Source organism: Scleropages formosus, chromosome 12 (genome assembly GCF_900964775.1).
Source record: "Scleropages formosus chromosome 12, fSclFor1.1, whole genome shotgun sequence".
NCBI classification, from domain to species: Eukaryota; Metazoa; Chordata; class Actinopteri; order Osteoglossiformes; family Osteoglossidae; genus Scleropages; species Scleropages formosus.
This window is the reverse complement of record NC_041817.1, coordinates 13,411,689-13,425,617: the sequence shown is the minus strand read 5'-3', so window position 1 is coordinate 13,425,617 and position 13,929 is coordinate 13,411,689.

Below are 13,929 nucleotides of genomic sequence, written 5' to 3'. Positions count from 1 at the left end.
ATTTGTCATTTGCTTTCTAACTCATTTCCTATCTCTGTTCTCCTTCCCGATAGTCTGAGATCATAATGAAATAACAGAATCATCTCTGTATGTTGCAGAAAGGGAGGATTCAACAAGATTGTTTTACTAGCAGTCTCTAATCTTGATGTTCAGAAACCATAATCCCATGAGTAAATTCTCAGACTGCATTTCCATGAGCATATTTTCTGGATTAGTGCCAGTACATGAACTCTACCAACTGTATCTGTTGAGCTGGCACCATTTACCTTTTAACCCTCTAATAACTTAATTTATAAGCTAAATTCGTAAGAGCTTTTTTCCAACCAGTGACTATACTGCGTTTGATAATATATGATGAGCATTATATATACACATGCACACACTTCCTGAACCACTTGTCCTATACAGGGTGACAGGGAACCGGAGCCTAACCCAGCAACACAGGGCGTGAGGCCGGAGGGGGAGGGGACACCAGTCCGTCACAAGGCACCCCAAGCGGGACTTGAACCCCAGACCCACCAGAGAACAGGACCTGGTCCAACCCACTGCACCACTGCGCCCCCCACGTTATATATAACAATATAAAAATATGCAAACAAAGTTATATACCTATTCTGCACATTTGACATCCTAAGAATGAGAAAATACAAGCTACAAATGTGAATTTATTGTTAGATGTATTGCTTTAGTGGGATTTATCAATATGTAGTGTTTATACATCAGGTTTGCATAAAATGTATTGTATCTGGATTTGTAAATTCAAGACAGTATTTACTGGTCTCATTGCCAGAGATCCAACGATTAATATCATTTACATGAATAGCGAGTTCTGAATTTTTCTCATTGATTTAATTTACTTAAGTAATAAAATCATTTTGGCAAATGCCATTAGTACCATGACTAAATAATTTATAATGATTATTTACTGCATTACTTTTACTAAATCCTAATCACGTTATGGTCAGCCTAATGGATAAATATGACATTATAAAATGAATAAATATAAGATCATGCCTGTAAATAGTACATATTGTGACTGTAAACTGTATTGAACAAAATAGATTAAACAAAATAGTTCAGCATCAGTAATATGAACTCCCCCCACAGACTAGCAAACAGATACTTGTTAGTGTGCTGGCTAGGATTGTATACACTGAAGGCTGCTTGTTTGAACCCCACTCTTCTTCAGTACGCTAGGTGTATCAAGGTGCTTAATCTGAAGCACTCCATTACAAATGGGTTATTAAGTTATTCTAGGCTTTTTGATAAATGCATATGGCCAATAATATAGGCATCTGGTAGCATAGTGGTTAGAACTGCTGTCTTTAGACCCAAAGGTTTTAGGTTTGAGCCTCATCTGTAGCTGTAGTCTTCTTCAGCAAGATAATTATCCTGAATTGCTCCAATAGAATTACCTAGCTTTATAAATGGCTAAGTGATTGTAAATAGATTCACATTACAAGTTGCTTTAGTGAAAAGTGTCAGCTAAATGAATAAATATAATAATTAAAGCTCTCAGGAGGTGTGTAATTTGTGGGAAAAAAAATGTTTTGTTATTTTAGATGAGAAAGACAGAAAGCAAGATGTGTTCACAAGAAGAGTCAAATTATTGTTAAATAAATATATGTGGAAATGACACCAGAGACAGCTTGGACAGGAGAAGCCACTCGTTCGATGTCTCACAATAGGGTAAAGTACTGGCATGGATCTTGGCACAGTGAGAGAAACAGGAATTCACAATGGTGAATGTTTACCATTGTACCACAAGCTATTTCCCACTTTGAAAACTGCAAGCATGTTGTGTTCCTTTGAGTGAATGTATCTGCTACATTAACTATGAGTTCTTGTTCAGCTGTGTAAAACTGAGAATTTGACAAAAAGGGCTGTAGGCTGGTGGCAAAAAGCACAAAATTTTTGAGTTTATGGCTCGGTAAGATCATGTTCCCCACTGGCACCACGTTTCGACCATTAAAAATAATCTTCCAGTGTTGAAATTTATTTCATTTACATGATTTGCTTGCTGACATAGAAGTAAACAAATTATAATTTTGTGTGGATTTAACAGATATGATCTTACATTTGTTGACACATAGATTTAGACACAAAATGAAAGAAGATGGAAATTTAATACAGATGAAACATTTACTGGAACCATTTTTTGACAGCATCAATTTCTAGAAGTTAAAGGAAATGATAAGGTAAAAAAGAAATGCTGCCCTAATGTTGACTCTTCCCCTTTTGCCAAAGAGACAAAGACACAGCAATCGACTCCCTTGAACTATGAGTCAACTCCACAACAACAACAACACTCTCTGTTTTTATTTTAACACACATATTTACTCTGAGCCCTGAACTGTTGGCTGTCATCTTCTAAATGCAGCCTTTGGCATGTGGGTGACGTTGCCTAGCAACAGTGAGGGCTCTGGTATTGGGGCCTTGGTACAGATAGCTCTCTCTCCTCCTTTCAGTCTTGGCGTTAACTGCCCCATCACGCCTAACACTGCTCTGTCGGGTGTCATGCAATTTCCCCTGCCCATAGCTCTTGCAGCTTAACCATCTGGAAGGATCTAATACTCACAAATTCGTCACCTTGTGGCAGACACACATTCACACAAGTGCACGATCGGTGCAGTCACACACGCGCACACTGAGAGTAACACATTCCACTGGTCTCCTCCTGCCATGGTCTGTTAGAGTTGCTCAGCGGGGTTTCGGTATCAGCGTAACAGCCAGCAAAGTGAAATTCAGCAACTGAGAGAGCTGCACATCAGCCAGCAGCAGCAGACATTGGTGACTCAGATAAGACTAGACAAGACAGGAGTGGCTGTCAAGGAGAAAGAAATTATTCCACTGATATTATTAGCCTCGAGAATCTGCCAACATCAGCATGCACAGTGTCGCGGTGTAGCTTCAGTCTCGTGTCACTCTGAATCGTTTCATTGTTGCATGTGCAGCCTGTGGGAATATACATTCAGTCAAGTGTAGACCGAGCTAAGATTTGTCTTCAACATTTAACGCATGTGACTATCTGCATACACAACTTTAAATATTCTTAAATCCTTCATTGTCGTTCACTGCTTAGCTAGGCCATCTTGCACATTTTTAACAATCTTCTGCAGGGTTCTCAAATGCTCTGGAGCAGATCAAAAGAGGAATGCTGCCGTCTGTAGTGTACATAAAGGGTGAATATGTAGGCACCAGGCCGAAGAGATTAGTGGTTGAGAGGGTTTGGCATTTTTACCTCATTCAGATAGACAGGAAGGGTGAGGGAGGGTGATGTGTACTGATGTCCGTTGACACATGGCACAATGACTGCTGACTAGAGCCAAAACTGATCTTACTTCTTTAAAATATCACGAGAAAACTATAATCCTACGGATAAACGAGATTAATGAAATTAAACTCTAAACTGTGTTTTTCAGTGTATCATAATGCTCACAGCCCAACCCACTTTGATATAGTATGTGCACTACATCCCATCCCAGGAACTATCAGAATAAATTACTGTATGTAAGTCAAACTTTTGCGACTCTTATGTTGACCTTCTGACTCAACAGTAAAATAAATTTAAACATTTAGCATGCATGATGTAAATTGCACAGAATTCTGATGAGGTGCAAATCAGTTTTTAAAAAATAAAATATAAAAACGGAGTTCCACAAACATCAACAGAAGTTTAGTCATCTTTATGAGTTTAATTTGCTTTCCTTTTCTGGTTGTTGACGTGATCTCAATGGAGTCAAAGGTCAGCACCCCCATCCTGTGGCTTTCCAGACATTGTGGTCAAGAACATGTTCACAGGCAGGAAAGTCTAAAGATGTCCATGAGAGAAGCTCCCATCCAACCAGCTGGGAAATTGTAATATTTGCTTACATTTGCATTTATTTATTTAGCGGATGCATTTCTCCAAAGTGACGTACATCTCATAGAAGATACAATGTGTGCATTACATTAGTAGAAAGAGAGACTGAACCAAAAACCTTTGTGTTTTTGCTTTTGGACCTTTTGGGCATGGGACCACCAAGGGGGCAGAGGTGGAGGAGCGTAGCAGTCTGGTTGGGGTGTAGCAGATGACCAGGTCTTGTAGATATCTGGGTGTGCTTCCATTGATGCTTTTCTAGGCCATAACTAGAGTCTTGAATCTGATCCTTTACCTAAAAGGAATTTATTTAATTCTCCTAAGCTTACATATTTTTCTTATTTTTCCCTGGTTTCCTTTCTTTCGTTCATAGTGAATATGTTTCACAACCTCTGTGACTTTGAAAAGGAGATCAGGATGCCACACAAGTACACTGGCTTTGTTTAGCATAACGCATGAGTAATACACCTTATTGAAAGGTCAGACTACCAGGGCGAGAGTGTGCAGGCCTTCTTCAGCAGCTACCCCCGTTGAGACAGTTCACTGTTGCTCTCCCTTTCTATTTTAGTCATGTGGAAAATTTACGTGCCATGGCATCATAACTCACTCATTCACTCAATCACTCACTCACACACATTTTCTGACCCGCTTGTCCCATACGGGGTCGTGAGGAACCGGAGCCTAACCCAGGAACACAGGGCGTAAGGCTGGAGGGGGAGGGGACACACCCAGGACAGGATGCCAGTCCATCACAAGGCACCCCAAGCAGGACTTGAACCCCAGACCCACCAGAGAGCAGAACCCGGTCCAACCCATTGCGCCACCGCGCCCCCCCTGGCATCATAACTTTATGTCATAATATTGTGGCTTCATAATTATGCCACATTTCAACAATATTCATTAAATGTTTCATCAGTAAATGTGCTGTAATGCATATACTTATAACATCTTCATTGCTAGGTCAAGGCTTAGAAGGAGAATGATGCTGCACCTTTGAATAGGATCCATAACAATTGCTCTGATGATGATGATGATGATGATGATGAAATTTCCAGCTGTAAACATAAGTAAAGTCATTTCTGAAAGAATTCATAAGAAGACTACAAGCGTACAAAACAAAATAAAATGAAAGATTCGGCTTCAAGGAGATCATTTGTTTTGCTATTAATCATTACAGACAACCATTTTTTTCTCTAAGCAAAATTTCTAGCTCACCAACAGAATATGGGACACCTCACTGGGGGTAAATAGAAAGTCTAAAATTTTCAACAAAAATATGAGGCCAGCTTGTGACATAGAATTATGCTCAGCCCACATACATATTATTCCACATACTGTAGGAGTTAACTCATAGAAGAATAAATAGTTACCTTTACCTAAGAGTTCAGCAGCTAGTAGTGCAGTGGTTAGCACTGTTACTAGTAGACCCCAAGATTACCGGTTCAAGTTCCACCTCTAGCTGTAATGTCCTTGTGCGAGGTGCTTATACCGAATTGCCGAGGTAAAATTACCCAGTTTCATCATTGGGCAAATAATTGGAGGTAAAGCCTTCTAAGTTGTTCTGGAAAAGATGAATAAATGTAATACAAGGTTTCTCAAAACTTGGCAATATTCTTATGAAGGACTCCTTATGGAAAGTTGTCCACCAATTGTGACAATGGAGGTCGTTGTGTTGATCCTGCATGAAATTTCAACCAAAGGTGAAAAGCATTTAAATGAAGAAGAAATGGTGTGACATTTGTAATTGCTTATAAAAATGATCTTTTATTTTATGCCAGATGTTGTCCTCTGTACTATAAGTGTTTATGCTTCTTTACTTACTGGACATAAGAAAGCTTGTTTTTTCCTCAAAAGAGGCACAATAGTAAAAATGGGGAGTTTGTACCATGTGCATGTGAACTAGAAAAGAAGTAAAACTGGTTCTGCAAGCTGAGTGGCTACCATTGTTGCAGCAGGAAGTGTCTGTATAGGGAGAGATTTGTGTGGTCTAACAGAAAACTATTGTACCCTCGCCCTACTTCTATGCAAGCTTCCTTGTAGGTTCATTGTTCTCAGCTCCTACCAGCCTCCGCTCGCGGATTTCCACTCAGAATCAACTTTCTGTTTCAGTCCAGATGGACATCATGAAGAATGATGCCACTATTATTATTATTATTCTTATTCTTATTATTATTATTATTTATCTTAAAGGCTACTTTATTTTTTCATGTTTCATATGGATGTGTCTAGAGATGGGTGCTAAAACCCTGGAAAAATGTTGAGATATACTGAAAGGTTCAACCTAGAAAATGCATTATGGTGAAAACTGAAAAAACCTTTACTTTTTCTTTGCTTGTATCTAAACGGCAAAAACCTGGTGCTTACAGTTATACAGTCGGTTTACACTAATTGGACATTTATTCGTGTCTCTTATTTACTTCTTTAAACAGGTTAAGTACTTAATAGTGTCAGATTTGAACATTGTAGGCTCCATATTACGTCTGATTTACTTAAATACCTTTAGTTGTCCTCTTGTGAGAATTTAACTTTTAAAAATTCTTCAGCAAACACTGATTATTATATCTAAATAAATACATTCATTTTGTTGTTTTGTCGAAAATTTAAACATTTGTGTTTGGTTTTATTAGTCCTGGGATTCTAATTAGAAATAAAGATTACAGTGCACCTTCTCAGCCCACAAGGTCATATCAGTAGTAAAACTCCAGCACAACCTGGCTTTAGCTGGGTCATCCTGTTGCTCAATACCTAATGAAGGGGAAAGGAAACCCTCCAGCACTCCCAATACAAAGAATTGCAGTCAACTTTTTGGAATACACAGGTCAGACAGTTTGACCCCTGACAAGGATAGAAGCAGAACAGACTAGTTAAAGGGCAACTAACGACAGACAGAAGGGAATGTATCTGAAATTCAAGAGCTGCTGCATGTATTTCTTTGACACACTGTGAAGAGGTTCATCCTAAACCGGTACTTACGAGTTCCCACATGTCCTTTCTGCACGGCTCTGTGAAGGTTGGGAACAACAGTGGCTCTTTGTCGTGGGGTCGGGCCTCTGCAGGTTCCACTGATGCATGAGCAACGAGGCTCTCAGGGCTCACTGGCAGGATGAAACACAAATCTCCGACTCTGTCTCTGTTTTCTCTCTCTCTCACTCTCTCACTCTCTCACTCATCACTATACATCTCCCTCGTCCCCTTTCTGAGTTTTTTCCTCTCTATTATTCCTTCTCCTCTTTGCCTCACTCTTTCTCACACAAACTCACAGAGACACACGACGTAACCAGTGCTCTTGGCAGCTCTGACTGGAGGAAGGCCCTCAGTGCGACGCAAGGAGAAGGGCACGAGCTGCCAGGAACTCACTGTTCTGCTCTCTGCAAGGCAAGGAGAAGTGCAAAGGCTGCCAAGAACTTGATGTCCTCCACGCTGCAACCCAGGGAGAAGTTGCCGGCAACCAGAAAATCACCGTCCTCCTCACCCCAAGGCAAGAGGAAGGACGAGTCTTCTATGAACTCACTATTGCCCTCACTGCATGTCAAGGAAATCAGGCAGAACTTCAAGGTATTGCTGTGCTCCTCACTGCAAAGCAAGGAGAAGGATGTGTGCAGCCAGGAACTCACTGTCCCTGCTGCAGAGTGTCTTTGTATAGGACTTGAAATGCGAGGAGGTCTCCAGCCAAATTCCCACCTTTCCCTTTAGGCCTCAATGACATAAATGGCATGAAAAGCTGACATCTGGGTCCTAGATGTCTGATAAGGACTTAATCAAATAATCTCCAACCATATTTTTTACTTGTCCGTTAATATCCCTAATGGACTTTACCTAAAAGAAACTTTTTGAGATGTTGTATTTGCTTTTTGATTATTTAAATGTATTTAAGTGAAATTGTTACACAAAAAAAAACTGTGTTTTGTGCACTTCACTCATAAATATGCACATTATATAAAACATGTCAGAATGTTCAGGTTTTCTTTCAAGTTACTTAATATGTTGGATTGTGTGACAATCACCTTTTGAGCTATTTGAAGGAAGATGTGGATTTTATTACAAATGTTTAATAGCACTAGAAATGTCATGTGCGTCGAATAAACAAACTTCTCTATTGAGGTTACTGTCAAAGAGGGAAGAGTGAAACAAGGAATGCTGAAACATTTATGTAAATGTTTCTTTAATCTTTTTACTGAGCTAGTATCTGTTTTTTTCCTCTTTATCCCTATTCTCAAATTTATGATTTAGAATTATCTATTAATTTCTTTATTTCTTACAAGAGAAGCAGCTAGGAAGCCTTTACAATGAATCACAATGTTTCTATAGTAGTTTCATCACAAAGTCATGAATGTATAGCAGAAAAGTTATACAAGAGTAACCTGTTCATCAGTGAGGTCTTCCCTTCACCCATTGCATTGCACCAAGTCTTTTTATTACAGTATCAGAAAGAGTTCTGGCAAAAAGTGCCTTTTCCAGCCAAACACACTGCAAAAATGTTATATGCTGAACTGGTTGGATTTCACACAAGAAGAATGCTGTATAATCGTATAGAATAAAAGCTGGGATTTATAGCAAAATAAGCAACAAACTACTAATGATAATACAAAGCAGAGAGCAGGCTAAAGTCATGATCCTTTAAGAGCAGTGCAAAAGATGGAGAAGAGAGCCATGAAGGGAAGTAGAAAAGGTGGAAAGGTTCAGGTACAACCTGAGCTAGACCATCCTGTGGCTCGAGATGTGACAAAGGGGAAAGAAAAACCTCCAGCCCTCCCAGTACAAAGGTTAAGTGCACTTTTTATAGAAATCTACGGGTCAAGCAGGGCGGGTCCCAGTCAAAGAGGGAACTGGAAAATACCAGCGAAAGGCCAACTGACTGCAATAAGGGGAAAGCAACAAAAATTCAAGAGTTGCTGTGCGTATTTTTTTTTACAGGTGATGATGGAGCTCTTGCTAAGCTGATACTTCTGGATCCCCCCTCATGTCCTTGCTATGTTTCTCTCTCAAGGTTGGAGCAACAGTGGCTCTTTGTTGTATGTGCCAAACCCCAGCAGGTCTCATTGACGCGAGACCAAAGAGGCTGTCAGAATGCGGCACAAAAGTCCCTCTCTGGCCCTCTTCCTCCCTCTCTCTGTCTTTCTTTTCCACGTCCCATCTCTGTATACCTGCACCTTCGTGTTTTGCATTTTAGAAGGAGAGACACCCTTTCAACTGGATGAGTTTTTCATTCCTACTTAGGTCAGAGACATGCCTCTTTCCATGTGGCATCCTTGTTGATTTCAAGGAAGCTTGAAAATGACCCTTATAATACACTTCATATTTAGCTGACACTTTCTCAAAAGTACCTTATAATGTTAAGTTACTTACAATTATTTTCCCATTCATATAGCTGGGTAGCTTTACTGGAGCAATTTAGGGTAAATACCTTGCTCAGGAATACTTCAGCTGCAGGTTGATTCAAATATGCAACCTTTGGGTCCAAAGGTAGCAGCTACACTACCTGCTACACTGCCAGCTGTCCCTCTGCTTTCTTTTTATTGATGCTCATTTCTGTCCAAATATGCAGTTTTCTGACCAGCAGGGCAAAAGCGATGGGGAATACATTTTGACTGAAGTATGCCAGAAAAATCCCAAAAACTCATAAATTCCATGCTTCCTTCTCTATTTCATATGGGCAGCGTGGAGGCACAGTGAGTAGCGCTGCTGTCTCACAGCGCCTGGGTGGTGTGACAGGATGGGGGTTCGATCCCCGCTCAGTCTGTGTGGAGTTTGCATGTTCTTCCTGTTTATTCTGCCTGCTCTGGTTTCTTCCCACAGTCCAAAGACCTGCTGTTCAGGTTCCCCCATAGTGTGCAAGTGACACAGAGAGAGTGTGCTCCACTGATGTATGGATGAGTGACCCAGTATAAGTAGTGTATCTAGCAGTGTAAGTCACCTTGGTGAGTAAGGTGTGTGGGCTGATAACACTACATAGTATCCATTGTAAGCTGCTCTGGAGAAAAGTGTCTGCTAAGTGTATAAATGTATTTTATTAGAGGAAAACTAGAAATTAAAGAAATTGCTTTCCAGTTTCAAAACAATTTAATGTGGTTTTCCAAAGAGACCAAAGAGTTAATAGAGAGGAGAGCCAATAATAATAGAAACAGCAGCAGAACCATTTACACTGGAAATGGCAAATGTTTATACTAGTCTTTTGTAGGGACACATACTTTATTTTGTAGGGCACATACTTCACTGCAGTGCATGCCTTACTCCTGCACTTCATATTTTTTTGTTTCTTACAACATTAAGGCAGTAGTCACCAAAAGCAGTTTTGAGCTACCGTTAAAGCCAAGAGTGATCAAAACAACCAAAAATCAGCAATCATTTATAGATGAAAAGCAATTGTGTTTGTCCTTCATTTTTTTTTCAGAACGTCACACATAATTTAGCCTGTTTAGTATGTTAAAGAGAGACAGCTTGGTGGTGCAGTGGCACGGCAGGTTTGTCCAGATCCTGTGTGTGGTGGGTCTGGGGTTTGAGCCTGGCTTGATTGCCTTGCAATGGACTTGTGTCCTGTCCTGGGTGTGTCCCCTCCCCCTTTGACCTTGTGTCTGTGTTGCTGGGTAGACTCTGGCTTACTGTGACCCTGCTTGGGACAAGTGGTTGTAGACTGTGTGTGTATGTTGAAGACCTTGATTAGATGCTGCAAGTAGCGTAGTATTTATAGCTGCTTCCTTAAGTGCCACATCCACTTCATTTCAATTACTCCAATAAAAATTACCCCATTTTATTAATGGATTGATTGTCAGAAGTTGTAGTTAAACATCATTAGTTGCTCTGGAGCGCAGCATCAGCTAAACAAATAATAATTTAGTCAGCTGTGTTACAGAATTTGTGTGTGAGTTTAATTAAAGCCAGGGATCATGTATATAATCAAAGTCAAAGTGAAATTCAACTTTATTGTCATTTCCACAATATGTCTAGGACATACAGAAGAGTAAAATAGCGCTTCTCCTGGACCACGGTGTGAACATACAGAACAACATAAGCACAGAGGACAACGTAGAGAAGGCTGCAGTACGGTGCAGTGCAGTACATAATTGTAAAGGATGCATGTTATGCATGTCGCCATACAGTGTATGCTTTTTACAGTATTTCTTGCATCGATCAGTAGCATGATCATGTGAGGTGCAGTAGATTTTTTCCCTTAATTGTTCTTTGATGGTCTCTCAGCCTTTGTCTGCAGTCCCGACGGATGGCATTTTTGTGGGAACACAGAGTCTGCTGTTTGTGCACAAAGACGAGCGGATGAAAACAAGTGTGAACAGCCAACTCACTCAGCTGCAGCACAGAGACTGCAGGAGGGAGAAAGAGGACAAGGGACTCAAAAGTGCCAAAACACTTTTACCTTTCCTCTTTACCTGCCTTCTTTTGAATAGAGTACAGGCCACTTATGTTTTAGCATTGTTAAAGTGTCATCTTTATTTTTTTTTTATTTTTTTTTTTTTTTTTAGTAAGACCATGTTTATACTGTTTAAAGTGACACACAATATCAAACTTTATTTTGTAATATTTACAAATTAAGGGGGTGCGGTGGCGCAGTGGGTTGGACCACAGTCCTGCTCTCCAGTGGGTCTGCGGTTCGAATCCCGCTTGGGGTGCCTTGCGGCGGACTGGCGTCCTGTCCTGGGTGTGTCCCCTTCCCCCTCCGGCCTTACGCCCTGTGTTGCCGGGTAGGCTCCGGTTCCCCGTGACCCCGTATGGGACAAGCGGTTCTGAAAATGTGTGTGTGTGTATTTACAAATTTGCAGAAATGTTTTGTGATTTATATTTCCTTTCTTGTAAATTTTGAGTATCATCTATCATGATCTATGGTCATCATCACCATAAGATCACACAAAGTAACAAATTCTTTAAAACTAATTTGATGTTTTTTAATCAATTGCTGGTATAGCATTCATAAATTTTTAAAATTAACATAAAATTAGATGTTCCTTTCTAAGAAATTCAGCTCTGTAACAGCATGCATGGAGACCTTGACGTTGCCTGTCATCCTTTTCTCAGTCATTCTGATAAGTGGATAAGAATGACTGTTGAGCAGAGCAAGCACAAGTGAGTCGGGGGGATATCTCCCTATTTCATAGTGACAAAGTCTCAAAGAAGTGAGAAGCCTGCTTTTCAGTGTACAGTTGTTTTTTTTTTTCTTTTAAATCTCTTGTTCCAAACACACACACACACACACACACACATATTTTCAGAGCTGCTTGTCCCATATGGGGTCACGGGGGAACCGGAGCCTAACCCGGCAACACAGGGCGTAAGGCTGGAGGGGGAGGGGACACACCCAGGATGGGACGCCAGTCCGTCGCAAGACACCCCAAGCGGGACTCGAACCCCAGACCCACCGGAGAGCAGGACCCGGTCCAACCCACTGCGCCACCGCACCCCCCTTGTTCTAAACAATACAAAATAAACATCCATCTAAGGACTCAAGAGCTGCTAAACAATTAACTATTCAGTTACATTACTGTATTTAATATATATCAAAATATTGTGCCAAGCAGTAAAAAATTGTTATTGTTCATCATTTAGAAGGTAATTACATTGTCACAGGTACCGTAACTGTAAGTAATGTCATCAATTACACACACACTTGCTGAAGCCACTTGTCCCAAGTGGGGTTGCGGTGAGCCAGAGCTTAGCCCGGCAACACAGGGTGTGGGACCGGAGGAGGAGGGGACGCACCCAGGTTGGGACGCCAGTCCATTGCAAGGCACCCCAAGCAGGACTCGAACCCCGGACCCACCAGAGAGCAGGACCTGGTCAAGCCTGCTGCACCACCACGCCCATCATGTCCTCATTTCTGTTTTTCATATTGTAAAATTGCTTTCTTCCTGAAATGACTATATATATATAGTGTTTCACTTCCTAAAGCCTGAGGTTTATTATTATATTATTACATTACACAAACTGCCATATTGCTACCAGTCAGTTCTGTATGGCCGGTTTGGATTCTCTGCACTGACAATTTCCATATGTTCAGTTTCAGACATTATTAGTGAATTCTAAGTTCTCACTTGATTTATAGGTTCAAAGCCTGGAAACCATTTTGTTGTGGCACCTACCTGAATGCTTAAAGCTTCCAGTTTGAAAATTCTGTCTATTTTATTAAGTCACAAAAGTAAAGAAAAATAATTTTTAGAGGTTAAAACTCAAGGCAGCCCTTTTTCCGGTGCCCTGTTGATTCCAATAGAAACTAAGGGCTCTACTGAAAACTTCCGCTGTCTACCTGCCTCCTAGCTACAAAAGGTATGTCATGTTTGTCTCCGCTTATAGACAGTAAACATGCTTATTATTTTCAAAACAAACACTTTTCAGTCACAAAGCCCAAGTGGAGTAAAACCTTTCATATCGAAAGCGATCCCACGCCTTCCCTGGTCTTCCATCAGAAGGCTCTCCTTCAACTGTACTCTACTTCTCACCATTTCCCTTCTAAAAGGACACTTTTTCCATATCATAAGGAGAAAACATCCTGCTTTAAAATATGAAAAAGATTAAATGTGTATATCTGTATATATCAGTAAAATTAAATAAAAAAATTTAATAAGTTTTCCTATTATTATAAAGTTCATATAATAAATTATGTATAAAATACACAGTACTGTTTTTTTTTTCAAAATGGGTGTTATATATATTCTCTGAAAGAAATATAATTTTTTAATCAACTACACTGCAAATTAGTCTGTTTTTATAGGCTATACATTCATATAAATGGACCGTAACAAGGTTTTTCACATGTCCATTACATTTTGTTGCTTTATCAGAACAACGTAAAGGCAGTATCACCAATTCAGTGGAATCAGATTAAGTTTGACTTCCAACAAGACCACACATGGTACAACTCAACTGCTCACAGGCGGCCCTCAACAAGTACAATCCAGTCTTTATTTAACGATTTTTTTTTTTTTTTTTTGTTCTTTGAACTCCTTGATGTTTACTCTGTAAACCATTTAGTCATGACTTGTTTAGAATTAAAACTTTCTTTCAAATGCCTTCCAGCTTAATGAGGGTTAAATAAATAAAGGAAATGAAACCTTGTACCCCTATAA